Here is a 26,817-nt window from a genome sequence, read left to right as displayed (position 1 = left end):
TTGTGGGGGTCTGTGTGATGCCATTTGGGATTTTCTTGGCAAAGACATTGGAGAAGTTTGCCATTTCCTTATCTAACTCATTTTACAATGGAAGAAACTGAGGCAAATAAGGTTAAGTGACTTGCCAGGAATCACACAGCTATTAAGTATTTGAAGCTAAAATTGAAGTCAGGAAGATTAATCTTCCTGACTCCAAGTCTGACACTATCTATTGTATCTGTAATTGCCCTGTTTGATATATAATAGGTTCTTAATATGTACATGCTGATTGAATTCCTTATATCAAGACAAAGTCAACCTCCCTGCAAACTCCTGCATCTTGTGCTTAGATTTGACCTTAGGAACCATATACAGAAAGTCTCTTCTGAGGGCAGCTACCGTGGCACAGTAGATAGAGCACCAGTCCTGAAGTCAGGAAGATCTGAGTTCAAATCTGGTCTCAAACACTTAATACTGCCTAGGTGTGACCCTGGGCAATTCACTTAACCCCTATTGCCTCAGCAAAAAAAAAAAAAAAAAAAAAAAAAAGAAAGAAAGTCTTATCCATGTGATTATTGTTTAAATATTAGAAAAAAATCTTTTATGACTCTTTCCTACAACTTGTAAGCTCCCCCTTCAGTTCCTATTTAACTAGGCTAAAATTAAAATGGAGTATCCATAATTGAATACAATCTTTTCTATGTGGTTTGATCAGGCAAGAAGACAATTGAATTGTCTTCCTCATTTGAAACATGATGCCTCCCTTAACTCAGGATGCTGTTTTCCTGGTTCCTGACATATTAGTTAATCAGTTTTAACCTCGAATACCCACATATTGCTTGATTCATCTTCTCCTGGCTCTGGATTCCATATTTTATTACTGTTTTTGGCTCTGACATAGAGTATCAAACTGTTTTGCTATAACCAAAATTTATTGATATGAAAGCTTATTTCTAGAATGTACAGAAATGTCTAAATCAATGTATCAATATTTATTAAATTTCTATTGTAGAGGAGCCACAAAAAGAGGAGGAGGGAGAAATGGGGAAAGAGCAGGGACAAGGGAGAACTTGAGGAAGGGCCGATATAAAAATACCTACTATATTCCAGACACTGTGCTAATTTAAAGACACAAAGAAAAAATAAACCAGTCCCTACCTTCAAGAGGCTCACAATCTAATGGCAACATGCAAAGAAATACACACGCTATATGCAGATATATTTAACATAGGGAAGGTCCTAAAGTAATGAGGGGGTTGGAAAAGGGATTCGAAATGGAGTGTCTTGTTCCTGGAATAGCCAGGAGTTCATTGTCACTAGATCAAAGAGTAGATAGTAGGGATTAAGAGGTGAGTGAAGAAGATGATCAAACAGGAGACAGGAAGTCTGGACCAGGAAAGATAGAGGGTGTCATCTAGGCATTTGAGATAAGTCATCTGGAGTTTTATGACTCTTTGGAATGCCAGAGTGGCCAGAACTCCACAACCCTAATTCTCTCAGTCCTAATGACCAGGATGGGAGGTCATAGCATACTAACTTAGTGAAACTGAGATATTATAATATAGGGAAACTAATGCAGGGATATTGAAGTATAACAAAAGAAAAGTGGGGAATGAGAATTTAGGGGGAAACACAAGTTCTATTTTGAATATGTTTAGTTTAAGATGTCTACTAAATATCCAGTTTGAAATGCCTGAAATGCAGTTGGAGATGTGAGATTAGAGGTCAAAAGAGAGGCTGGGACAGGATAAATAGATCTGAATATAATTAGTATAGCGGAGGTAATTAGATCTATAGGAGCTGATGAGATAGATCACTAGGTAGAGACAGAAGAGAAAAGGGCACAGTATAGAACTCTGAGAGACATTTATAGTTAGAGGGCGTGAGGATCTACCAAAGGAACCTAAGAAGAAGTGGTCAGCAGGGTTGGAGGAGAGCTGGTAAAGAGTGGTATCATGAAAATCTAGAGAGAAGAGAGCATCAAGGAGGGGAGGGTGATCAATAGTGTCAAAAGCATCAGAGAGGTCAAGGAGAATGAGGATTGAGAAAAAGCTATTGGATTTGGCAACTAGAAAATCACTTAGAGCAATTACAGTGGAATGATAAAATCAGAATCCCTATTATAAGGGGTTAGAATAGAGTGAGAGGGGAGAAATAGAAGCATCTATTGTAGACCTTTTCAAGAAGCTTAGCTACAAAGAGCAGGAGAGATCTATAAGATGATAGTGGTGATGGAAGGATCAAATGAGGTTTTTTTTTTTTAATATGGGGGAGACATGGGAATGTTTCTAGGCAGCAGAGAATGAACCTGTTAACTGGCAGAGATTGAAAACAAGTGATGGAATGTATTAATAAATTGCATAATGGATCCGATCGGAACAATTACATGATTTTCTCCATCTTTGTTCAGTAGCACATATGTAGGGTGTGAACCAAGGCTGAAGTTTGTAGGATGTAAACAGTGAAATGATAAAGGCATTTCAAATTGGGGAAAAAAGTAGTTAGTGCAGGGGAGAAAGCTAGGGAGAGAATTGAGAGGTCAATAGATTGGAGGTCACAGTGTGGATATAGAGTAGAATTTTTAATGAAATTCTTAAATTTGAGGTATGAATGTCAAAGGAGAATTTACTAAGTGATGGAGGTAAGTAGAGAACTGGGAAGTATCACTGGGGGAGCAAGGAATATTCCAACTCTCCTACTTCAACCAATAAGCTGAGAAAAATGAGTGTAGGTTTAGCCAGGACTAGAAAGAATGGGCAGGAAGACTATTACATCTGGGGTAAACCAGGTTTTAGTAATAGATAACAGTGTGAGAGGAAAAAAATGGATAAAAGGAAGTTTGTTGTTTGTGGAATAGGTGTTGCAAAGGGTACGGTGGATGATCTGGGTGGTGTTTAGGTGAAACTGTAGTTTGGGAGATTTGAAAGGGATAGGAATAAGGAATTAAGCGGCAGGGCTTGGGAATTAGTTTTAGATGACTTACAGGAGTTCAGAATCACTAGTTGTAAGAGTATGGCCAGGTGCAAAGATGTTCATTATTGAGTGGAAGGTGCCAGGTTTCTTTCCAAATGCAATTTAGTTTTGATTCCAACTCAGTGTTTTTAGAAAACATTAGAGTTTCATTTTGGTTTAACCAACTCTACAAGCATTTATTTCTCATGTATCTGACACTTTGTTAACATTTGACTTCTAGGCAGATCTCAACAAAAGATACTGATCAGAAATTTATTTTTTTAAAAAAGCTCAACTTTGTGGAGTCTGTTCTGGGGTCAATACATTTGACTCAATTGTGTTTCTTTTGCATATGTTATTTATAGCGTTCAATCCAAATTTGGTATTCCAAGTAATTTCCTCTAAGACCATTAAAGATACCTTTCTCTTCAGCTTCCCATGTATTAGCAGGAAAGTAAATGAATAATGTAGATAAATGTTCAACAACAAAGGTTAGGAGAAACGAGCATTTCTAGGAATTTGTGATAAGTATGTACTCTATGAGGCCTGCTTGAAGGAACTGGGGATCATTAACCTAGAGAAAAGAAAATTGTGTTTGGGGTTGGAGGTGATATCTCAAGTATTTGAAAGGATATCATATGGAAGAAGGATTAAACTTGATTTGCTGGGCCTAAGAAGGCAGAACTAAAAATAGCTGACAGACATCTTAAGGAGAAAGTTTAAGGCTTATTATAAGGAAAAACTTCTTAACAACAGAGCTATTCAAAAGTGGAATGGATTGCCCCAGGAGGTAGTGAATTCCTCCTCATTGGAGGTCTTAAGCAAAGACTGGATGAGTATTTGGGATATGTTATGGAAGAGGATTCTTGTTCCTATATGAGTTTGGATGGATAGGCCCTGAGACCCCATTCAGTTCTAAAATTCTGTAGTAGCTTCTTTAAAAGCTTTATGACATGGTTTTTTTCCCCACTCTAATAGCTAAAAAGTTCCATTCTCCAATTAATCCATTAATCAAAGTTAAACTATGTGTCTGGTAAATTTGTTTTGATTCTCATTTTGTTCTTTGATTGAAATCCTTGGCATGGAATGAGGTATGCTTGTAATGATGCTATTCTGTTTTGCAATTTATGTTTGCATAAATAAAACTTTTTTGCTTGTATGCCTATAAAATATTTTCAAGGAATAATACATTTTTGGAAAGGAGGGTAAAGATAAAAACTTGGTGGGAAATGGGGACAGAGAAAATAATAAGTTGACAGGGCATGGGAGTGGAAGGGTGAAGGCAATAGCACTGATAGAGCTGGTGGGAGAGTTGTTGAATTTTACAGTTGAAAGGACTCTTAGGGGCCATTTAGAGCAATCTTTTCCTGAATAAGAATCCCTCATTCACATCTCTGACAAGTGATCATATACCTTTGCTTGAAGATATTTAGTGAATCTGAATCTATTACCATCCAACAGCATCCCAATGCCTTCTTTAAATTTTTTTTTTACTATAGCTTTTTATTTACAAGATATATGCATGGGTGATTTTTCAGCATTGAAAATTGCAAAACCTTTTGTTCCAACTTTTTCCCTCCTTCTCCCCACCCCTCCCCCAGATGGCAGGTTGACCAATACATGTTAAATATGTTAAAGTATAAGTTAAATACAATATATGTATACATGTTCAGACATTTATTTTGCTGTACAAAAAGAGTTGGACTTTGAAATAGTGTACAATTAACTTGTGAAGGAAATCAAAAATGCAGTTGGACAAAATAGAGGGATTGGGAATTCTATGTAGTGGTTCACACTTATTTCCCTGAGGTTTTTCGCTGGGTGTAGCTGGTTCAATTCATTACTGCTCTATTGGGACTGATTTGGTTCATTGCATTGTTGAAGATGGCCACCTCCATCAGAATTGATCATCATATAGTATTGTTGTTGAAGTATATAATGATCTCCTGGTCCTGCTCATTTCACTCAGCATCAGTTCATGTAAGTCTCTCCAGGCCTTTCTGAAATCATCCTGCTGGTCATTTCTTACAGAACAATTATATTCCATTTATTCAGCCATTCTCCAATTGATGGGCATCCTTTCAGTTTCCAGTTTCTGGCTGCTGCAAATAAGGCTGCCACAAACATTTTGGCACATACAGGTCCCTTTCCCTTCTTTAGTATCTCTTTGGGATATAAGTCCAGTAGTAGCACTGCTGGATCAAAGGGTATGCACAGTTTGATAACTTTTTGAACATAGTTCCAAATCACTCTCAAGAATGGTTGGATGTATTCACAATTCCACCAACAACGTGTCAGTGTCCCCGTTTTCCCTGTCCTTCTAGCCAATCTGACAAGTGTATAGTGGTATCTCAGAGTTGTCTTAATTTCCAATGCCTTCTTTTTGATAAATATCTGATAGGTTGCAGGGTAAAGAGGAGGGGAAGAACAGATTGTGAGAAGGATGGGGCAGGAGGGAGAAGAAAAAAAGGTTTCTAAAGGAAGTGCCAAACATGTATCCCCCAAGTGTGTCAGGTGCTATAAATACAAAGAAAATAGTAAAAAAAAAATTAGTCCCTGGCTTTAATGAATTTACTGTCTCGTCTGAGAAAATGTTTACATATATGTCTTCAAAAATACACATAAAATGCATTCAAGGTAATCTCATGGTGAGGTACAAGCCTCTGATGGGATCAGTCAACTACACTGGCTTTCTATTTCCTCTAAGATAAACCAAAAAGGAAGAAAGCAAGCAATTTATTAAATGCCAATTATGTGCCAGGCACCATTTAATACTTTTGCAAAAATATCATCTCTTCTGATCCTCACAACAGCCCTGGGAGGAGGTAGGTGATATTACCTCTGTTTTAGAGATGAGGAAACTGAGACAGATAGAGGTTAAGTGAGTTCCCTAAGGTCACACTGCTAGTAAGTGTCTGAGGTCACATTTGAACTCAGGTCTTCAAGATTCCAGCACTCTGACCATTGAATAATTTTAGTGTCTCTGTGATTTCAAAGATTTTATCTAATTTCATCTAAACTAGGCTTGGAAATGAAGTTTGAAAATTTTTTATGATGATCCTTTTCTGGTTGTTGTTATATGATTGTGTCACTTGCAGCTCCATTGACAAAAAGAATCATGATACCATTAACTAAGACTGATGAAAGATGATCCCAATTTTATTATTATCTAAAACTGGTACATAATGAAAACATTTATGTTGCCAATTCATTTCATGTTCACTTATTGTTTGCTTACTTTCATGGCCACTGCCATCTATCAAGAAGCACTTCTAGCAGGTGGAGTATAGATATTTCTGATTTATTCCAGTGTAACGTGTCTTCTTGTGGCACTAGAGCAAGAAGGAGAACCTTTCACTCTACCATGCTCTATGTTAAATTGATCAGCCCTTTGGTTTTGACTAGGATCAACCTGCAGTCCTATGCTACCACAACTATTTGATTGATGCTTAGAAGTAGTTATGTTCCCTGGACCATGGTGCTAACCCCATTAGTGATATCACAAGTCCCCAGTTCATTGACATTTCATGGTCCTACTAGCTCTTAGAGCACATCAAGTCCCCTTGAACATAATACTGGCAGATATTCTTCTACTTTGCTGTTGCCATACTACTGCCCCATCCCTACCCCCATATAGGTAATGTCAGATTTTAAAGGAGTTATTATTACAGATTACATGGACAACAAACAGGAAAGACTTTTTCCCATTCACTTTCTAAATATTTAAATCCCTTGTCCTGAAGAAAAGAAATGTAACATTTAAAAAAACTACTATATGTTGCTAATTAAATTTAAGCCATTTTAAATATTCAAATCTGGGTATTTTACATGAGATTTTACCCTCAAAATGCAGTTAATCCATGACACAGGTTGGCTGACCAGGGCTTAGCTTAGCACTTAGCAAGTAGAGGCACTTAATAAACATTTATTGACTGACTTTGTTATTGACTTATTGTTTAAATGTACTCTTAAAAGTCTCTATCCAACATCATGGAATATAATTTATTTTATCTAAATCAGCAAGTAGTCTTAGTAGTGGCTTTTGGGCAGAACATGGAAATGATCTCTTTAAAAAGAACTTTTAAAAATGGGATTCTGTTATTCCTTTTTCCCATCATAAAAGTTGTATTTATATTCCTAGAGAGGGAAAAAACAGGTTTAAAAAAGTGTCCTATATAAAGAGTATCAGGGGCAGCTAGTGGCGCAGTGGATAGAGTACCAGCCCTGAAGTCAGGAGGACCTGAGTTCAAATCTGACTTCAGACACTTAACACTTCCTAGCTGTGTGACCCTGGGCAAGTCACTTAACCCTAATTGTCTTAGCAAAAAAAAAAAACTAAAATACTTATGGAAAAGGGAACTTCATTCCACTCATCTTCATTATGATTAAGTTCCAACAACTTGAGGGCCTGTGATGTGAACTCTGGGTAGTCACTGTTTTTTGTGACAGTGACACCAGAAACTAGGGATGCAGATGCTTTAGATTTCTGGGATCAGCAAGCCAAAAAAAAGATTAGTTAACAAGGATGTTTTTTCAGTAGTTCTAAGTCCATTGCATAAAGTATTAATTTGATACTCTGGATATCTTCCTTTTTTATACCTTGAGAGAACCAATGTAGTCCTTGGGACTGTCTAGTGTTTCACATTATCACTGTAGTATTAATTGGCTTTCTTGTCTGTTCATATACATCCTTTAAGGCTATCTTTTATCTTTCAAGGTCTTAATTAGCCCATCTGTAATATGGGAAGGTTAGACTAGACCTGTGCTTTCCAAATCAATGGATATGTAGCTTAATCTCAAGGAATGAGTGAACAACCTCTCAGAGAGTAGGAAGATGGCTCACATCCTACCTCTTCCCACCCTCAACCAATTATGTGCTTGTTTCCAACACTTCTTTACTCATCCCTATCCCATAACCCACTTCCTGTGGAGGCACTGGATATGGTCTTTTCCACTTGCAACAGCTACAAAGAGTTCCATTTCCTCTTCTTTTCATCTTTTGGTAGGAATGAATAAGCAATACAGACTAAGTAACCATGCATGGTATTCATTATACTATACTATTATACTATCTTTTCCCTAAAATCTACTTGTCTTCTGAATTTCTGAACTATAAGCATGAATTTCCAGGCTCCTAGATTCTCAAGTCCCTTCTTATTGTTTTATTTTTACTCAGTTGAAACTGCTTTTCTCAGTTACCAGTGATCTCTAAATCACCATAGGATCTCTCATGAGATCTTTTGTATCTGTTCCCTTCCCTCTGCCAACATAGCTATCATCTTAGTTCAAGTCCTGATCCTGTCTAAATCATTTCAATGACTTTCTTTTTTTAAAAAAATAATAGTTTAAAAAAAGTTTTTTTGTTTTTCTAAATATATGCAAAGATACTTTTCAACATTCACCTTTGCAAAACCTTGTACTCCAAAATTCTTTCCCTTTCTCCTTTCTTTCCCTTCCCTTAGATAGGAAGTAATCTAATATAGGTTAAGCATGTGCAATTTTTCTAAACATATTTCCATACCTGTCATGCAATGCAAGAAAAATCAGATCAAAATGAGAAAAAAAAACATGAGAAAAAAAAAACAAGCAAACACCATCACCACCAAAAAATGGTGAAAATACTATGCTTTGATCCACATTCAGTCTGCATAGTTCTATCTCTGGATGTGGATGGATCTTTCCATAACAAGTCTATTGGAACTGCCTTGAATTACCCCTCAATGGCTTTCTAATTGGTCTCTCTGCCTATTCGTCTCGTCTTCAATCTTTTTTGCCCTTTCTGCAATATTCAATACAATTGAGCACTCTTTTCTCTGCCAATGTTTTCATAATAATGTTCTCACTAATTTTCCTCCTAACTGTCTGATCACTCCTCATTATTCCTTGCTGGATCATCATTCATATCTTGTCCCCTGACTATGGGTGTAACCCAAGGCTCTGTCCTGGGCCTTTTTTGCTTCTCTTATTTCTCAGTGATATCATAATTCCCATGGGTTTAATCATCTCTATGCTTATAACTTTTAGGTAAGCATGTGTTTATGTGTATATATAGACACCCACATATATATGTATGATATAGAAATATCCCCAAATATTTACATGTACACGTGTATGTGTGTATATATATGTGTATATATATATATATATATATATGCACATGTAACATTAATTTTTCTTCCCTGCTCTAGTCCTGTATCAAAAACTGCTTAATATATATTTTCAATTGGATGGGTAAACATCTTAAATTTATTTATTTAGATTATTAGAATAAATTAGAATTTATTCCTTTTTCTCCTCTTAGGAACTTTCCTGCTACTCTTGGAAGTACCATCATCTTTCCTGTCATGCAAGTTCTTATCACTGGCATTTTTTTTGACTCCTGTCTTTTACTTAGCTCACATATTCAATCTATAAATTAATCTTGCTACTTCTACCTTCCTAAGATTTCTAATATCTATCCCTTTCCCTCGTCCAGCAAGGCTATGACCTTAGATCAACTCCCATGCTCTTGTCTAGAGCATTTCAATAGTTTTCCAATTGGTCTCTGCTTCGCCTCTCTCCATTCCAATCTATCCTTCACCCTGCTGTTTAAGAAACTTTTTTATGACTGCAAATCTGACCATATCACTCTCCTACTCAATTAACTTCGGCGGTAAATATAATATAATCTTTTTATCTTTTAAAATCATTCACAATCCAACCCCTTCCTATTTTTCCATATTTTTTTCTATTTTACCTCCCCTCATATACTGTGTGATTCTGTCAAACTAGTTTCTGTTCCTCATAAATGATATTCCATCTCCTTTTATCCCCTCTCTCCTTCCTTATGCTTACCTCATAGAATCCCTCTTTTTCTAGAGGACTGTGTTCAAATATCATCTTTTCCATGAAACTTTTACTGATCTCTCAAATTCAGGATACTTCTACTTTTATCTACCCTATGGTTAAATGCTTTGTATTTATCCTCTTTGTGTTTATTCTTTATATGCCTATATTATAAATGATAATAAGTTATTGCTAAATTCATTATATTTGCATTCCCAGTCCCCAACACAGTTCCTGGCATGTAGAATGCATTTCATAAATATTTAATAAATTCTCAGTTACTTGGTCAGCTCACAAAAACTATAAGTTACAGATCAGTTGCTGATCTGAATTGTTAGAAAAAAATTTCCTCATTGAGAGATCTCTATTCCAAAGCAATCATAGCTCTTGACCTTAAAAAGAAAAAGAAAGAAAAAAAAGATTCCTTGAGGTTGTTAGTAGGAATTAAAACACTGGTCTTCTGACTCCTAGTCTATGCTCTTTCCACTACACAAAGCTGACTATGTTATCCAAAAACTCCTGTTTCCCTAGGATGGAGTATGAATTAAATTAGATACTAACTACAAAGCCTTCTTATGGAGATCTCTCTGTAAAATCCACAGTCATGTGAAAGAATGAAAAAAAAAAAGCAATCCTACCCTAATATGGAAAGTTTAAGATCATGTGAGCAAATGTAGTATTTGTTTTGAAGATCAGAGTGAATAAAATTTTTGTTCCAAGGATCTGCAATGCTTTGTTTAGGTAACTGGCAATATGCCACCCTGTGACCTCATTGTACCATGCAGAGTCTTAATTTTCTTACCTTTATAATGAGGATGAGGATGTTACCTTCTTGGAGGTATGAAGAAAGCACTTCACAAACTCTTAAAAATGCAGTGGAAATGTGAGTTGTTACATCTTGCTAACAAAATAAAGGTTTATTATTATTGCTCTAGAATTGTATCATTAATTTAAATTGGCAAATGCAGAATGTGAGTTTCTTGCTAGATCATAGTTGTCTATGTAGAGAGCTTGTCTCTTCCTCTTTCCTTATGGTATAAGGATTCTTAGGGATTATGTAAATATTTGCTTCAGGAGAGGTCCATTTGATGATGGCAGCCTCAGAATAATAGGGTTTGTCTGTCCCTTAGAATACTGCATAGTTCTATTCACTGTGTCTCACAAAGAATTTGAAAGTTGTTTTCAGAGTCTTGAAAGGAAATTCATTGACACTTCATTTATCTGCATTTTCAGGAGATGAGGTGTTTCACATAAAAATTTATTTTCTAGACAACTGAAATTTAGCTCTTGAAGCACTATCCCTTTTAAAACTGTTGGTTTATTAGTCAGTTTGGAAAGAAATCCTACAATGTATCAACTGTGAAGCAAAGAACTGAGAGCAAAGTAAATGCCCTTTAGGGAATGGTTGAACAAAGTATTATTTATATGAGTGGGATCAAACCCTCTCCATCCCATTTTAGCCTTAATACCTTAACTGAGACTATGTCTCAATTCATCAATCACTCTTAGACTTTAAGGCTAAATGGGAAAAGAAATATCCTTCATTATTGCATAAAAATCTCTTCAGATAGGTTAGGATATTTGTCAGTGTCCTATAGATTGGCTATAAATGAGCAAGCCAGTCAGACCTGGATTCATTAAAAAAGAGCAACGATGACATTCAAAGATGACTGCCCCCTTAAGAAAGACTATTTGGGTAGAAAATAAAAGTCCTCCACTCTAGCTTCTACCTGCTTTTCTGTCCCCTTGGCCAGAAGAGAATCTTAGGGAGTTTGAAGGGTCCAGAAAATATTTACCCACCTATCTTCCTTTCAGTGTCTGAGCAGCAACTGATGGCAGTGTCTATATTGGGAGCTAATTCAAAATCCACAAGGAATGCACCAGGAAACTACTATGTCGAAGGGGAACTTTCTTAGCATCCTATGAATGGAAAATTCTTGCAGTAACCAGGAGAAGTTATTCCTTTACCACATGTTCTTGCTAAGCTTGTGCTTCATATCTCCTGGACTTTAGTACTTGTGAGAAGATGAGTGTAACAGACCATGAGGGAGCTTTGTACCAACTGTTCATACCATTCTGCCTTAGTGAACACACTCTTTCTAAAACTACTTAAGGCTGACTATCATGATTTTCAATTGATAATCTTGGTGGGGAGTACTTATTGAAACCAGCGGCCTTAGAGAATTCCCTTATTCCCTCTTTCCCTCAGTGATTCTCTTATATCTCAGAAAAGGAGATTCAGTCTTGTTTCAGGACCTGAGATTCCTCCATGAAAGCAGAGTTTGGGATAAGGATCCTTAAAGCTCACATGGACTATATGTGAATGCTAGACAATATTTTTGTGCTCTATGGAATGACACATATGGAGAACTTTGAGAAACTTTGGAAGATTTGTATGAACTGATGCAGAATGAAATAAATTGAACTAGAAAAAAATGTGAAAAAAATTGTGACGTGACCACATCATTACAACTGAAAAAATTACTGAAAGGAATCCAGTCTGGGTTGCTGAAAAGTCAGTGAAGGTTAGGAAGAATAGATAATGAAATAATCTCTCTCTTCTTGGCAGAAAATAGGGCAGAATTTTGTCAAATGAGGTTACTCTATTTGATCTTTTGGCTTAACAGTTTTTTGTTATCATGAGGCAGGAGTTAAGTTTTTGGCGGGAGAAGTAGAGAAGGGAGGTATGGCTATAAGAGAGTATTTTGAAAAATGACTATGATATAAAAACAAAAGACCCCAATTAGATATTTTTTAAATGGCTTGGTGGGTTTCTTGCCTTCTCAAGCAAAGCTTATCAATTATGCTTTACATTTTTTTAAACAATTCAACATTATGATGATAAATCTTAATTATTGGACCATATTCCATGTGATACAATAATGGCCTTTGGGGGATATCATAGTATATATATATGTATCTATTGCCCCTTTACTAAATAAACCCAACTGCTATTTATAGTTCTTGTGATCTCCTTTTGTCAGCATCAGCATCATCTTCTCTGCTACCCTACTTCACATACAATTATCTAGCTAAAGGCCCAAATGTGATTCAATCTCTCTTTGCAAGTTAAGTCCATAGGCTTTGTGACAGCTTCTCCCAGCAACCTACTTCTGGATTTCTGACAATATTCCAGATGACTGCGATCTTTGGTAGGCTGATCTTTGAATTGATATACTAGTAGATCATATATGATGCAAAAGGTATCAGTAGAAGTCTCTTTTCTGCAGGATGGGACAAGTGTGTAGTATGTATAATTTTTAGCAAGTTCATGGCTTTACTTTTATAGCAAAGTTAGCAAGTCACAATCTCCCAGTGAACCAAAGCATTATCTAGGACTCAGTTACTGATAAATTGCTTATCTTTGTTGATGAAGGGATTGCCAACACTGGGATTTCCTACACAAAGGAAGTCACAGGCCATACATAAATCAATGAATGATAAATTCACAGAGGGAATCCCTAAAAGGAAGTCATGGTGAAGTTCCTCCTCCTATTCAGTGGAAGTCCTGGAGGACAATTTCTCCTCTCAAAATGGCCTCATGAAAACTATCATGTTCTATAAGAAAAGATTCTTTGTTACCAACTTCAGAGATACAATGTTGGCCAGGTTGGCCACTGAGATTCTTTGAGTTCTTTTGCAGGGGGTAGATTTCCCTCACTCTCCAAAATTGGGATTGATCAAAGATAAATTAGTTTACTATATAAATTTAATTTGGCTCCCTTGAAATGGGTAGCACTCAGCTATACCTTTTAGGGAAGAAATATTAAATATACTTTTAAAGATGTAGACAACCGAGGGGGGGGAGCCTCCTGTCTTTCCTCCCAGCTACAGGATGAAGGAGGTATGGGAAGAAAGTGGTTGGTCTGAAAAAAAAGAAATCTGGGGGTTTTGGTGGCCTGCAAGCTCAATATGAGTCAGCAAAAAACAAACAGACAAACTCTAATGAGTGCTTGAACTGCATTAAGAGAGCTTCTGAGGAATAAGGAGTTGGGAGTCCTGCTGCATTTTTCCTTCTCTGATCAAACTACATCTGGTGAGTCAGTTGAGTTGGTTAGTCAGTCAACAAGCAATTTATTAGGAATTATGTTCAGTTGTGGGTACCACAATTTAGAAGAACATGAATAAAACTGAAAAACATATAAAGGAAGGAAATTAGAATGAGATAGCATTGAATTTCTCTGCTTTGAAAATCACTAAAGGACTTGGGGATAGTCAGTCCAGAGAAGAGAAAATTGGAATTAGGCTGGACATAATAGCTGTATTCAAAGATTTGAGGGGATTTTGTCAGGTGGAAAAGGAATTGAATTTGTTCTTTTTAGCTCCAGAGAGTTTTCTGCTAAGAGCCTAGAGGCCGATTAAAGCTTGATGTCAGGAAAGCTTCCCTAACAGCTGAACTGTTCTCAAGTGGAATGGACTTCATGCTTTTATTGATGATGAGTTCCCCTCTTGCTGCAGGTTTTCAGGCACACCCTGGGTGACCACTTGTTGAGTGGGCTATGATGGGGAGCTCTTTGGGATACCATTTGGACTAGATGGGCATAGAGGTCCTTTCTACCTCTCAAATAAACACTGATTCTGTAATTGCATCATTCTGAAGGAATCTGAGATCTTTTATAAAGTGTCCCTCTCAAAAAAGTCCAATACTTAATGAAAAAAAATTCAGTGTCAGCTTAAATGTGCTAGTGCATCCTTTAGACCAGAGCTTCTTAATGCTTCTTTGTGTCTTGGGCCCTTGGGCAGCCTGGAGAAGCCTATGAGCTCCTTTTCAGAACTTTGTTTTAAAATTAAAATTTAATTTTAAATAAAATGAAATACATAGAATTACCAAAAAATCAATTATATTGATTACAGAGATCAAGATACTTTTAATAAGACTTCTTGTTAAGAACCCCTGTTTAGGCTAATCTTTTCTGAAGTCAGGTAAGGGTGAAATATCATGACAGGAGTTTTTTTCTTCTAATTCTGTCAGTAGGATACAGCCCTGTACCATTTATTCTACTTGCCTGTGTTATGTACTGTCTTGCTTTATATTTATTTACTCTCTGGGTATGGGCTGAAAGGGAACATAGTTTCTCTTAGGGTGTAAAAGGCTGTGAGACAGCTTTTGTCTTCTAGGCAGTTGCTAGTTGCTTATTAGATTTATCCTAATAACTGTCTTAGTTACCCCTGCTCATTTGCTATTCTATAATTGATCAAGCCATCTCCCTTTCTGCTTAAAAAGATGATCTCCTTAGTGACGTGCCCTGTGTTTCATCCTCAATTTCTTTCTAAACTCAGGTACCACTTCTTGCAGGTTTCTTCTAACCATGCTGTTGTTATTAGAATTGCCCTCCCATTATTACCTAAGATCTATTCTGTATGTAACAAACACGTGTATATATACCCATACATTTATAACATATACATTTATGTGTATTTATATGTGTAGTTTATCACTAAGGGGAGACAACATAGACAACCAAATATACACATATATATACATATATTTGCATGTGTATATACATATATATTATGTATATATTTATATATGTAAGGAGCTTATATTGTCCAGGAAGAGATAACAGATACACAAGTGTGTGTTTATACTCATACATGTATGTACTTATGTTATATATTTTTATATAGTATATATGTATATAATACATACATACATGTATGGATATGTGTATACACACATATGTAAGTGTTGTATTATGTGTCTATGTTCTCTCCTCCAGGAGAATACAAGTTCCTTGAGGACAAGGACTGTTTCATTTGTGTCTTTTTATCACTCTCATTCCCTTCCAGCCCCTAGTGACACAGTAAATCCTGAAGCTTTTTGGTTGCTACATAGTGACCCTTGCTATAGGACTTGAATGGAGATGCTGCTTTCCTTCACTCTAGACAGGGGTGAGGAACCCGTTTTCTGAGAAGGGCCATTTGGATACTTATAACATCATTCTTGGGCCACATAAAATGGTCCACTTAGAGAAGTCAAGCAGTGGGAGGTTGTACCTAGTTTATTATCTGCAGTTGCCTTAGCAAATGATTTCACAGGCCTTAAATGGCTTGTGGGCCGGATATTTTCTACCCTGCTCTAGGACATTAAACCAAGCTCCGTTCCCCTATGTCTGGTTTAGTCACCTTTCTGTGGTGCTCATCCTATCTAGGATATACTTCAGTTCATCAATGTCCTTTCTAGAATACTATGCTCCAACCTGAATACGTTTCAGATCTTGTTTGACCAGGGCAGAGAATATCAGATTGATCATGCTGCTGCTTTTGGATATTTTATCTCTTCCTCATAGGAGGCAGGGTTCGTTCTGTGTATTCCATGGGAATTTTCATCTTCACTGAGGCCCCACAATTAAATGAGGCTTGAAGAAGTCCACTGCAGAACAATAGACCAATTAAAACTTTGAAAAATAATGTCTTCTGACAAACCAAAAGAAGCCAAAGGAAACTGGTTCTAATCATTTAGGAGAATAGACTTAGGTGAGACTCATTAGAAGGGCTTCCCATTTGTCACAGAGCCTCAGAGCCTGGATATCTTGCTGATGATAATATAAGATGGAATGGGCTCCACTTTCAGCATTTAGGATTTAGGTTAGACATTTTTTATCACAGGGGTTGTCTGCTACTGGAATGTAAGGTTGTAGGAGAGGACAGAGGCTGTCTTTTTCTGGAGTAGTTATCCAGGAGCACTTCAACTGCTGTGAAGTGATTTGACTACAGCCCAGCACTTGGGGGGGTGGTGGAGGACATGTTATGTGATGGGATAGACTAGGTGACCTCTAGAAGCCCTGACCAGCTTTGTGGATGTGGATGCATTTTTGAATATGTGATATCAAATGGACTGTCAGTAACATCTGCTGGACTTCTATATGGACAAAACAACCTCATTTTTCCACACATCATTACTGACTTTTTTAAGAAGGAGGGGCAGAATGGTAAAGAAGGGCCCCCTTTTTGCCAGCAAAGGTTTTTCTGAACCTTGGTAATGGGAAGGATAAAAGCATTGACTTATGGGAGGGCATAAGACTCCTCTGGCTGCAGTTGAGAAATTCCTAGAATTTCCTTTTTGCTCTAAGATGAACCCCAAGAGTTACCTGTGTTGCCCAAATCCCCTTGATAGAGCAGCAGGCAGGCCCAGGCATTGGGGGCTGGAGCAAGAAGAGAGGGAGTGTGACAGGCTCCCAGCTGGTGGGTCTGCCCCTCTGCACTATGAGCCTGCTGAGCTCAGGTCTGTGCTGGAGATGTTCCGGGGAGCCAGCCCTGCTGCTGATTGGCCCTTAGCATCTCTGTTTGCAGGGGACCAGCCAATCAGTGAGATGGCCAGCTAGCTGGAGTGAAGACACATGAAATATGATAATTTTCTGCTAAAGAGCCCTGGAAGGGGAGGGGGAGGGAAGGAGTGTATATAGGGAATGGGGAGGGGGAATGGTTGAAGTGGGTGGGAAATAGAGTGAATTGCTCCATGATTCCAGTGGTCTGTCTGCCTGACAAGGCTGGCCAAAGGAGAAAGAGGGCTCTGTTCTTACCAGAAGGCTAGGTGCTAAATGACTTTGCCTCAGGGGCTGGCAGTGAGACTATTTCTGATGTGACAGCTCAGGTAAGAAGGTGATAGATGTGCATTAGGTGAGAAGTAGGCAACTTAGCTGTGTGGGGGTACCACTCTATAGGGCTAAGTATATTACTACTGCTTTTTATGCAGATTATAAGAGACAAAAAAAAATCTCAATTTTTATTTAGGGCTCTTTCTTTATTCCTCCTTATCACCCTCAACCCCACAAACGCTGTTGGCATCTGATGTCATCCAGACAGCTAAAGTCATTGGCAAATAGCTATTTCTCATGGGTCAGGTCCCTGTGGTCCCACTCCTATCTCCATCCTGCCCCTTCCCCAACTCTCTAAATCTGTCACTTTGACAAAGCCACTGAGAATAGTAAAGTTTGACTCTTAAAATCTGAGGATCCTCTGGATGAAAATATCAATTACAAATTCTTGTTGGAAGGAAATTTTTGGAGCAAGGATCCTGACCCTGGAGGAAAATTTTATTTAGAAATAGGGGAAATTCTTTTGCTTGAGGACAGAAGGCTCAGATATGGTAAACTTTTAACCGTGTGACGTTGATGGACCACCCATGACTTCTGTTTAGGCTCCATCACTTTGTGTTTCTGTATCCATCCTTGAGGGATGGGGAATGTGGACTGCCATGTGCTACTGTCAGCTGTCAGTGGTGATGGATGGATGTGTGTGCTGTAGACTTGTGGCATCTTCATTGTTTACATAACATGCTATTTTCTCTCTCAAAAGACGCTGTCTGGGAAAGATGAAGGTGTGCATATTTTATACTCATATTCCACATGCATTTTAAAGGCATTGATAAAAGGAGCTCTGGAAGCAGTGCAGTTTGTATCTTCTGTCAGGCCCTTGTTTCCTGGGCCCTGAGTGACAGCTCTTCAGAAGTGATAATTGGTGTACTGTATCTTTAAAAGGTTAAAACCTCTTTCAGAAAAAAAAAAAAAAGGCCTGGACTCATAGTGGAAAAGACAAGCAAGCCTTTGGTTGGCTCTGGATTCAGAAAACAGCTGCTGATTAGATTCTGCGTCTGCGGGCTGAATTCATTCCGTGTTTTTCAGCAGCAGGAATTCGAGAGGGATGCTTCTGTTTGGGTTTCTGATCGTGATTTATATTTATTCAGAGGAATAACAGAGGATGGATTTGTTCCCGGCCGGAGCATGCTCACAACCAACAGGCTCTCCCATGATCCAACTGCCCAGTTTGGTGCTTTGATGTACATATCTGTTCACCGTTCATGTGTGTGGAGTCAGACACAAATGCCTATGGGCATCCAGTTGTGTGTATGTATGTGTGTGTGCATATGTGTGTGTGGGTGCACGCGCACAGAGGATTGTTGTTGTTGTTGTTGTTGTTTTAAAGCAGATTCCTTAAACGAGATTTTTTTTTCTTTACCCCTCACTTGAAACAGGTGTTAATGAAAAAATGCACACAATCCTGACAGATGGGACTGGTTCATGAAGGAGGGGACGGCCAGCTCAGTGTTTCAGAGACCACAGGATCAGCTTCCCATCCAGAGCAAAGGTAGGGACTCTTGATTTTCTATTTCATAGCTGTGCCTCCTTTTCCTTTCCTTGGATTTATTTTTCTTCCCTTGCTGCCGCCACTGGGAAAATAAGACTAGTGAGATGAGATTCCATTTTGTCCTTGCCTTTCTTATTAAAGGTGTCAGGTTTCAGAGACATTGAACTGTTTGCGTGTCTGTTTGTGTGGATGGGTGTAGGGGGGTTGGGGCAGCCTGGTGTGTGGTGTGTGTGTGTGTGTGTGTGTGTGTGTGTGTGTGTCTCCGTATTCCCTGGGTGGGCTGATCTCACTGTTCTGCATGGTGTGATGGGTGAGATTTGCAAGCCTCAAGTAACCTTAGTGGTGTCAATCAGCGTGCATCAGAACTGTAACCCTCTGTGTGCTGTGGTGGCGGCAGTGGCGGTGGCAGTGGAGAGGCAGCTCCCCGGGCTCTAGTGCTCGGCTTGCTGCCGTTGGCTCTCCTTCCTAATTAGCTTCAGCTGTTGGACACATGTACTGCTCCCAGGCAGCACCTGCATCTCCTTCTCCTGCTCCTGGGCTTTGCTTGGAGAATTGTTTAGGCTGAGTCCGGGGAGATCTGTCCCCTGGTTAGTTGAAAATGATTTCCCCATGATGCTCTGTAATCTAAAGCAGGGCACTGTCAAGGAAGACTTTTTTTTTCTTTTTCTTTTCTCTTTCTTCCCCCAGCTCTCCCACCCCTAAATAAAACCTCAATACAACAACCCCAACTTCCTTAAGCAAATTATGGTGTCACCTTACTTCCCATAAGGATGTGTATGGAGCAGTTGAGTATTTCACCCTGCTTCTGCAATATATTCTTCTGTTTTCTAAGACTAGTAAACTAGATAATGAGAAATAGGTTCTAAGGGGCGTTATTTTATAAGATCCTTGATTATGATTGAGAGAAGTCCTGTAACACAGCATTTGGGTAGGAATGTTATTGAGAGCACATTCGTTGTACGCCACAGTCTCCTCCTTAGAGATCAATGCTCCCTTACCCACTGAGCCCTCCTTGAACTTTGGTGCCTTGGTTAGGATGTGGCAGGCTCCGAAGATTTGCTGGGGCATCTCTTCTGCCATATTCTTGTAGTACTTTTGGCCACCTTTCTTTGCAGATTCTGGTGCTTCTGTTCTTTAGAACCAATTGGCAGTTGTTTGTGGTGGCAGTTGCCCTTGGCCCCCTTAGTCAGGTTCTGGGTTTCTGGGTTTCACTATTGCTGAACTGGGTCTGTATCTGATGTGTGTGTGTGTGTGTGTGTGTGTGTGTGTGTGTGTGTAAGAGAGATAGGGACACACACATTTCTTTTTACACTGAGCTCAACACTGCAAAAAAGGTTCAGTTCAAACTGTGTGATTATGTAATCTAAAATTGTATTCCAGATGCATGCTAAAATGTCACTTATGGATTTCATTCCTATACACCTTCCCCAAACAGAGAAAGTTTGATCCTGCAATTTTGAGATTTCTTTTTATAATTTGGGCCAGGGGAAGAGAGGAACGAGTGGCAAGGAGAATAAGGATGTGTTCACGAAGAGACAAATTTGAGGAACTTGGATCTTTATATGTGAAAATTCTACCTATCTGAGTTCCTTTTAGGCTAAGGATAATTCTCTTAGCCACCCTCTCTTCTCTTTCCTCCTCCTTCCCCTTTGCAGCAGACTTGTTCATCTGATCTTTCAGTTGTTACTTTCCCACACAAAGCTCCTCTGCCTCTCCACTCTGGCCTCTGGAGAAGGCTGGAGTCAACTCTGTGAAGCTTCATGTTCTGCTCTAGTTCAGAACTTGCCTCAGAATTGTATTGATGACCCTCTTGGTTCATCCTTGAGGTCCATAATAGCTTTATTCCTTAGTCTAAATTGAGTTGGTATCAGGAAAGCCTAGCTGCAGTCATGAATTGAACAAGAGAACCAGAGCATTAGGACATGGGTCTTAAGCATCAGCTAAATAGTTAAACAGATTATTTCCACAGACTTTTAGAGGCTGTGAGTGACAATGAGCCATTAAATGTTATTGATTTAAAATTTGGTGAGATCTCCCCCTCACCCCTATTATTTGTCTAAAGCAGGAGAGCTGTCGTCATTCAGAAATGAAAGCATTCTTGTGAAATCTCTTCTCTTGCATGTCTAGGATTGAGTTTCCACATCTGTCTGATGAGCTAGTAATCCTTGTGGTACTTACCCCACAGGGGCATGCTGAGGAAGACATGTTGTACACTAAAAATTCTCTGAAAACAGGTTAGATTTTCTTATTTCTCCTGAACGGTTTCCCTCTGATGCTTTGTTGTGGCCTGTATATGACCCTGGCTGGGTTTCTGAAGGTTTTGCCAATGGAGTAAAAACCTTGGAAGCTTCCTGTCTGGCTTGAATGTATGGACTTGGCAACAGGATTAGGCATCTGTCTGAGACTTTGCCTCTCTGAGCCTGGAAACAACTCACCATCAGAAAGTTGAGCTATGAGCTGGTAGACTTAGGCTTCAGTGACATGTGAAGTAATCTCTAAGCATGTGATGGACAAATGACATAGACATGGAACCTGAACAAGGGGAAGAGCATACACCAAGAAATCATGGAGCCTTTGGAGAAGAGAGAATGTGATGTGGTGGGGAGGGAGCCAAACTTGGAGTCATAGAACTTGAGTTTGAATCCCAGGCCCACCATGCTCCATATGTGTGGTCTTGGCCAAATCACTTAAATTCCCCCATGCTTCAGTAAAAATTGGACTAGATAACTATTCAGATCTAGTTCACTTCTAGATCTGTGATAGATGGAAACCTGAAAGGTAAGTACCTTCAAGGTCATCTAGTTTAACCTTTCTGTTTAATAGAAGCAAAGTGAGCCCTTAACAGCTGAGTGATGAAGTAGATAGAGTATCTGGCGTGGCGTCTGGAAGGCCATATTTGAACTCAGCTCATTGTCACCCACAGCCTCTAAAAGTGACCCTGGGCAAGTCACTTAACCCTATTTGATTGGTTTCCTCATCTGTAAAATGAGCTAGAAAAGGAAAAGACGAACCACTTTAGTATCTTTGCCAAGAAAACCCCAGACAGGATTGAACAACGAAATAACAAAAGTGAGCCCCCAGCAGAACTCTTTTGTTCGAGATTGCACAGGGAGCAAAAGGCAAAGCTAAACTTTGAAGCCAGGTCCATTGTCTCCAAGTCTAGTGCTCCATGCTCCTCTTATTGAAGGTTCCTTCTAGTACCAAATGTAGGGTTCTAGGATGTGAGGAATAATAATGCATTCTTTCTGAAATGATGATGATATAAGCAATGGAAGCCATTTAGTAAAACTTAGATCCATCACCATGTTCACATGGATTCACAAGGATTGACATGAATGTCAATCCTTTTTCTTTTTTGAATAATAACAATGCAGTACCTGGAGAACCAAAGCATTTTTGATATGTGGGATCCTTCAGAAGGGGATCTTCTCTAGAGCTGGGGATTTTAATTTTAAATTTAAAAATAGAGATCATGCCTTCATTCAGTTATAGCCCAGGAACTAGAAGGGGTCTTGGAGACCATCTGCTTATTTTGCAGATGAGAAGATCAGGCTTAAGAAGGAGCAATTTGGTCATATTGATATGTAGCAGAGCCTTGACTGAGACCCAGGATATCTGACTTTAGTGTAGTATGTTGTTTACTATCCCACGCTGCTCGAGGTCTAGGTTTCACAATGTGATGGTTTGGTTGGAGACAGAACCAAGTATGTTCATCTTTGAGGCTACATGTGAACTTCTCTGTGGTATAGTTGAATCAAGAGGCTGGCTATTCTTCCATCTTGGCTGTAGTAGCCACTGTTCATTGTAGCAAGAATAGATCAGCAGTCTGGCCATACTGCTTGAGAAGTAAGCTGCTTGTGAGCAGCAGCTACTTCTCCTGTGTTTGTTGGAGCACACCTGGTGAGCCCCTTGGACAAGGGATCCCCCTCAGCATCTGCTCCTAAGCCACCTCCTATAAGAAACCTTTCCTGATCACTCTAATTGTCAGGGCCTTCTATTCTCATTTTTGTAGTAATCTATTTGTATGTCATAATCCCTCAGTAGGAATAAAGAATTGTGGAAGGGACAGGCTGAAGGAAGAGACAGTGACTTTAAATTCTGGCTGGATCCAATTTTCAGTCCACAGGAAAATGGATGGTTGATTGGAAGAAAAAGACATGTGAATAAAAGTTGACTGAATAATCAGATGGATTTTATATTGCTTTCTTACCACCAGATAGATTATCAGTACACCCCTTCTCTTCCTTCTCAGTGAACTTGGACTACTCCTTTCTCATTATCTCTCTTATTGGGGTTCCATAGATACCTGTAATTTTACTGATATAGGAAATTCCCAGATGAGGACACTCCTTCCACAAATACAGGTCAGCAACTTCTCTACAATAAAAGAGAATTGCTGAGAGCAGCAGTATCAAACCTGATTGGAATTGTGGGCTAGTAAACCATACATAAGTACCTCTGTGGGCCTTAAATTGACTTAGAAGATTATACATGTTTATAGATTTCTTCTTTTGTTAATATATCAACAACTAAAATAAGCTCAGAATTCTGTTTTAATCTGGTTTGGGCCATAGCCATGACTGTTATGGTCTGCACTTAGTTGTGTGTGGGGGACACATCTTTAACCCTCTGCCATAGAGCACTGACAGCATATCAAAGTGAAGACTGAAGTGATTCCGGCTTTGTGATTGGTACTCTGTCCACTGCCCCATGCCAGTTCTCGTTCACCTGGAGTGTTGTAACCAGTTGACTCTACAAAGGTGTGATTGGGTGAGAAGGAGAACCTTAGATCTAGCAGGATGGATTCTTGGATCAATTGTCAGGACATCCAAGATTTAGTTCCAGCTCTTATGTTTTTTTTTCAGTAGTAGTTTATTTTCCCAAATACATGTAAAGATAAGTTTTCAATGTACATTTTTTATTTTTTCTTTTTTTTCTTTTTCCTTTTTTTATTTGAAAAAACAGAGTAAAATTATATTCATGAATGATCATTTTTTCTTTACTTCCTTGTAAATTATTCTTTGTTTCTCTGCTGTACACGTTATTTACTTTATTGTTTTTTCCCCCTTTTCAAACCTTCCCCCACTCCCAAGCAAAGCTACATTTAAGAAAATATATATTAAATGCAGAAAGGCAGAAATAATAAATGCATATTCTTCAAAAAAAAAGAAAATATATATTTATGTATACATATGTAGATATATAAAAACATACACATACTCATACCTACCCCCACCCCACATATACACACATGTCTTTCCTATCCTTGCTGCCTCTTTAATTAAATTCTGCTCCATAACTTGCATTGTTATTACCTTACCTTCTCCCACCCAAAGATCCCTTCCTTGTCTTCTTCCCCATCTGTCCATCACTTCCTCATTTCTTTACAGATTTTGGAGAATGCTATACCTTTCATGGTATATATGTAGTGTTACTTATTGAACCCATTCTTGTTATGAATAATTTTTCAAAAGTATGAGCTCTCCTTACCCCTCTAATGCTTCTGTGACTATTCTTCCTCTGTACCACATTTGTATATGATTGTTATTTTTACCTTAACTCTTCTAATCTTTCTTTTGAGCTACCCTATTGTTGACATGAATCTTATGTACATATATGTATATATACATATATATAAATACATAAATACTTTGTTTATGTTTAAACAGTTTGTTCAAGTTTCATAAAATTGATCTTTCATATTGGCTCTTATAAGTTAAATTTTCTGTAAGTTTGGGTTTTGTTGATAGAAAGTCCTGAAAATCTGTAAGTTCATTGAATGTCTATTTTTTCTCATTCAGGATTATAGATAATTTTGCTGGATATGATATTTTTGGCTGCAAGTCTGGTTCATTTGATTGTTGTAGATATGATTCCAGGACCTGTGGTCTTTTATTGTAGCTGCTGATAAGTCTTGTATAATTCTAATTGTAGCTCAGCATATTTGAATTGTTTTTTTCCAAGTTTTTTGCAAAATTTTCTCTTTGATGAGGGGGTTTTGAAATTTGGCAATAATATCCTTTGTGTTTTCCACACAAGATCTCTTTGAAGTGGTGATCAGTGGACTTTTTCTATTTCTACTTTCCCCTTATGTTCTATCACTTTAGGACAATTTTCTTGGATTATTTGCTACATTATTGTGTCAAGGTTCTCTTTTTAGTCAGAACTTTCTGGCACTCCAATTATTCTTATATTTTATGTTCTTGATTTATTCTCCAAATCTGTCATTTTTCTTATGTTTCATATACTTTTTGTTTTCTCATTCTTTATAGTTTGTTCTGTTATTTCTTGCCTCTCATAGCTTGACTGGCTTCCTTTTGCCCAGTTCTAGTTTCAAAGCATTATTTTCATCTTTGAGACTCTGTACCTCTTTCTCTAGTTGGTTAACTTTTTAAAAATAAACTTATTTTTCTTGGATGGTTTTAATTTCTTTCTTTAGTTTTTCCTCAGTGTCTCTCATTTGATTTTTAAATTCTTTTTTTATTTCTTCTATAAATTCTCTCTGGGCAGGGAGCCATTTCATGCTATTTTTTGGGAAAGAAGCTTAAAAAAATTTTTTTTTTTAACTAAAGTGTCTTTCTCTGAAGATGAATCCTGGTCTTCCCTGTTCCCATAATATATTTCAGTGGTGGAGTCCTTTCTTCTTGCTGGTTCATTTTTTAAAATAAGAAGTATTAATATAAGCACCTCTAATTGAGGGGATGGTACCTCAAGCTTCCCTTCAGCTCTCCACTCTTACCAGAAACCTCTGCCCTGCTGCTTCTGCACTCACAGATGCTGGTTCTTTTTCACCCAGGGCCTTGTCTCAGCAGCACAGCTGGGCCCAGCATTCCCATTCAGTTGAGGTTTACTCTATCTTCTTAGATCCAAACCCTGACTCCACAAACAATCTGGGAGGTCATAGTCTCTGTGGTTCCTGCATAGGCTCTAGCCACACCTATGTAGCCATAGGGATCCCCACTTGCTGTTTCTGCAGAGTTAGCTCATAGGTGTTTATACTTTAGACAGGTTAATCCCCAGACCAAGGACTTACTTCAGATTTTAGGTTGTATCTAGAGGACCCTAGTTTTGCCCCAAGTCTTCTTGATTTTTTTACATTTGCCCTGAGGTGCAAATTTGTTCTATTTGAGGGGGAAATCGGTAGAACTTGAAATTTACCAACCTATTCTGCCATTTTCCCAGAAATCTCCTCACATTTTTATAAAACTTTGTGTTCCAAAATTTCCCCCCTCCTCAAGATAGCAAGCAATCTGATATAGGTTAAATATGTTCAATCCTTTAAATATATTTGTCATATTGTGTAAGAAAAATGAGACCAAAAGGGGAAAAAATGAGAAATAAAAAAAGCAAAAAGATGAAAATACTATGCTTCAACCCACATTCAATTTCCATATTTCTCTCTCTGAAAGTGATTAGAATCTTCCATCCCAAATCTATTGGAATTGCCTTAAATTACCTCATTGTTACAAAGAACCAAGTCCATTATAGTTAATCATGACTTAATCTTGTTAATATATACAATGTTCTCTTGGTTCTGCTCACTTCACTCAGTATTAATTCATGTAGATCTTTCCAGGCTTTTCTGAATTCAGCCTGCTAATTATTTCTTATAGAATAATAATATTCCATTACAGTCATGTACCACAAGTTATTCAGCCATTCCCCAACTGATGGGGATCCACTCAAATTTTAGTTTTTTTCCACTACAAAAAGAGCTGCCACAAATATTTTTGCACGTTCCCCCTTTTTTAATTATTTATTTTTTATGATCTCACCCAGTAATGAGACTGCTGGACCAAAAGGTATGCACAGTTTGATAGCTCTTTGGGTATAGTTCTAAGTTGCTTTCTGGAATAGTTAGATCATTTCACAATTCTCCCAACAATGTATTAGTATTCCGATTTTCCCACATCCTCTCCAACTTTCCTTTTCATCTTAGCCAATCTGAGAGGTATGAGGTGGTACCTTAGAGTT

The 26,817-nt window shown here is 38.2% G+C and overlaps 1 protein-coding gene across 2 annotated transcripts in view; it reads left to right on the top strand.

Annotated features, from left to right (window-relative positions):
• HIVEP3 (HIVEP zinc finger 3) overlaps positions 1–26,817 on the top strand; it is a 640,787-nt gene that overhangs the window by 141,203 nt on the left and 472,767 nt on the right. The window contains exons 1-2 of one of the 2 annotated variants that reach the window (XM_031962332.1): positions 17,205–18,535; positions 18,731–18,843. The gene's annotated coding sequence lies outside the window, so the exon portion shown is untranslated. Of the gene's footprint in view, positions 1–17,204; positions 18,536–18,730; positions 18,844–26,817 lie in introns of those variants that run through there. The other variant, XM_031962331.1, reaches the window with a different exon arrangement.

Source organism: Sarcophilus harrisii, chromosome 3 (assembly GCF_902635505.1).
Source record: "Sarcophilus harrisii chromosome 3, mSarHar1.11, whole genome shotgun sequence".
Classification (NCBI taxonomy): domain Eukaryota; kingdom Metazoa; phylum Chordata; class Mammalia; order Dasyuromorphia; family Dasyuridae; genus Sarcophilus; species Sarcophilus harrisii.
This window is presented reverse-complemented; position numbering and strand designations above follow the sequence as displayed.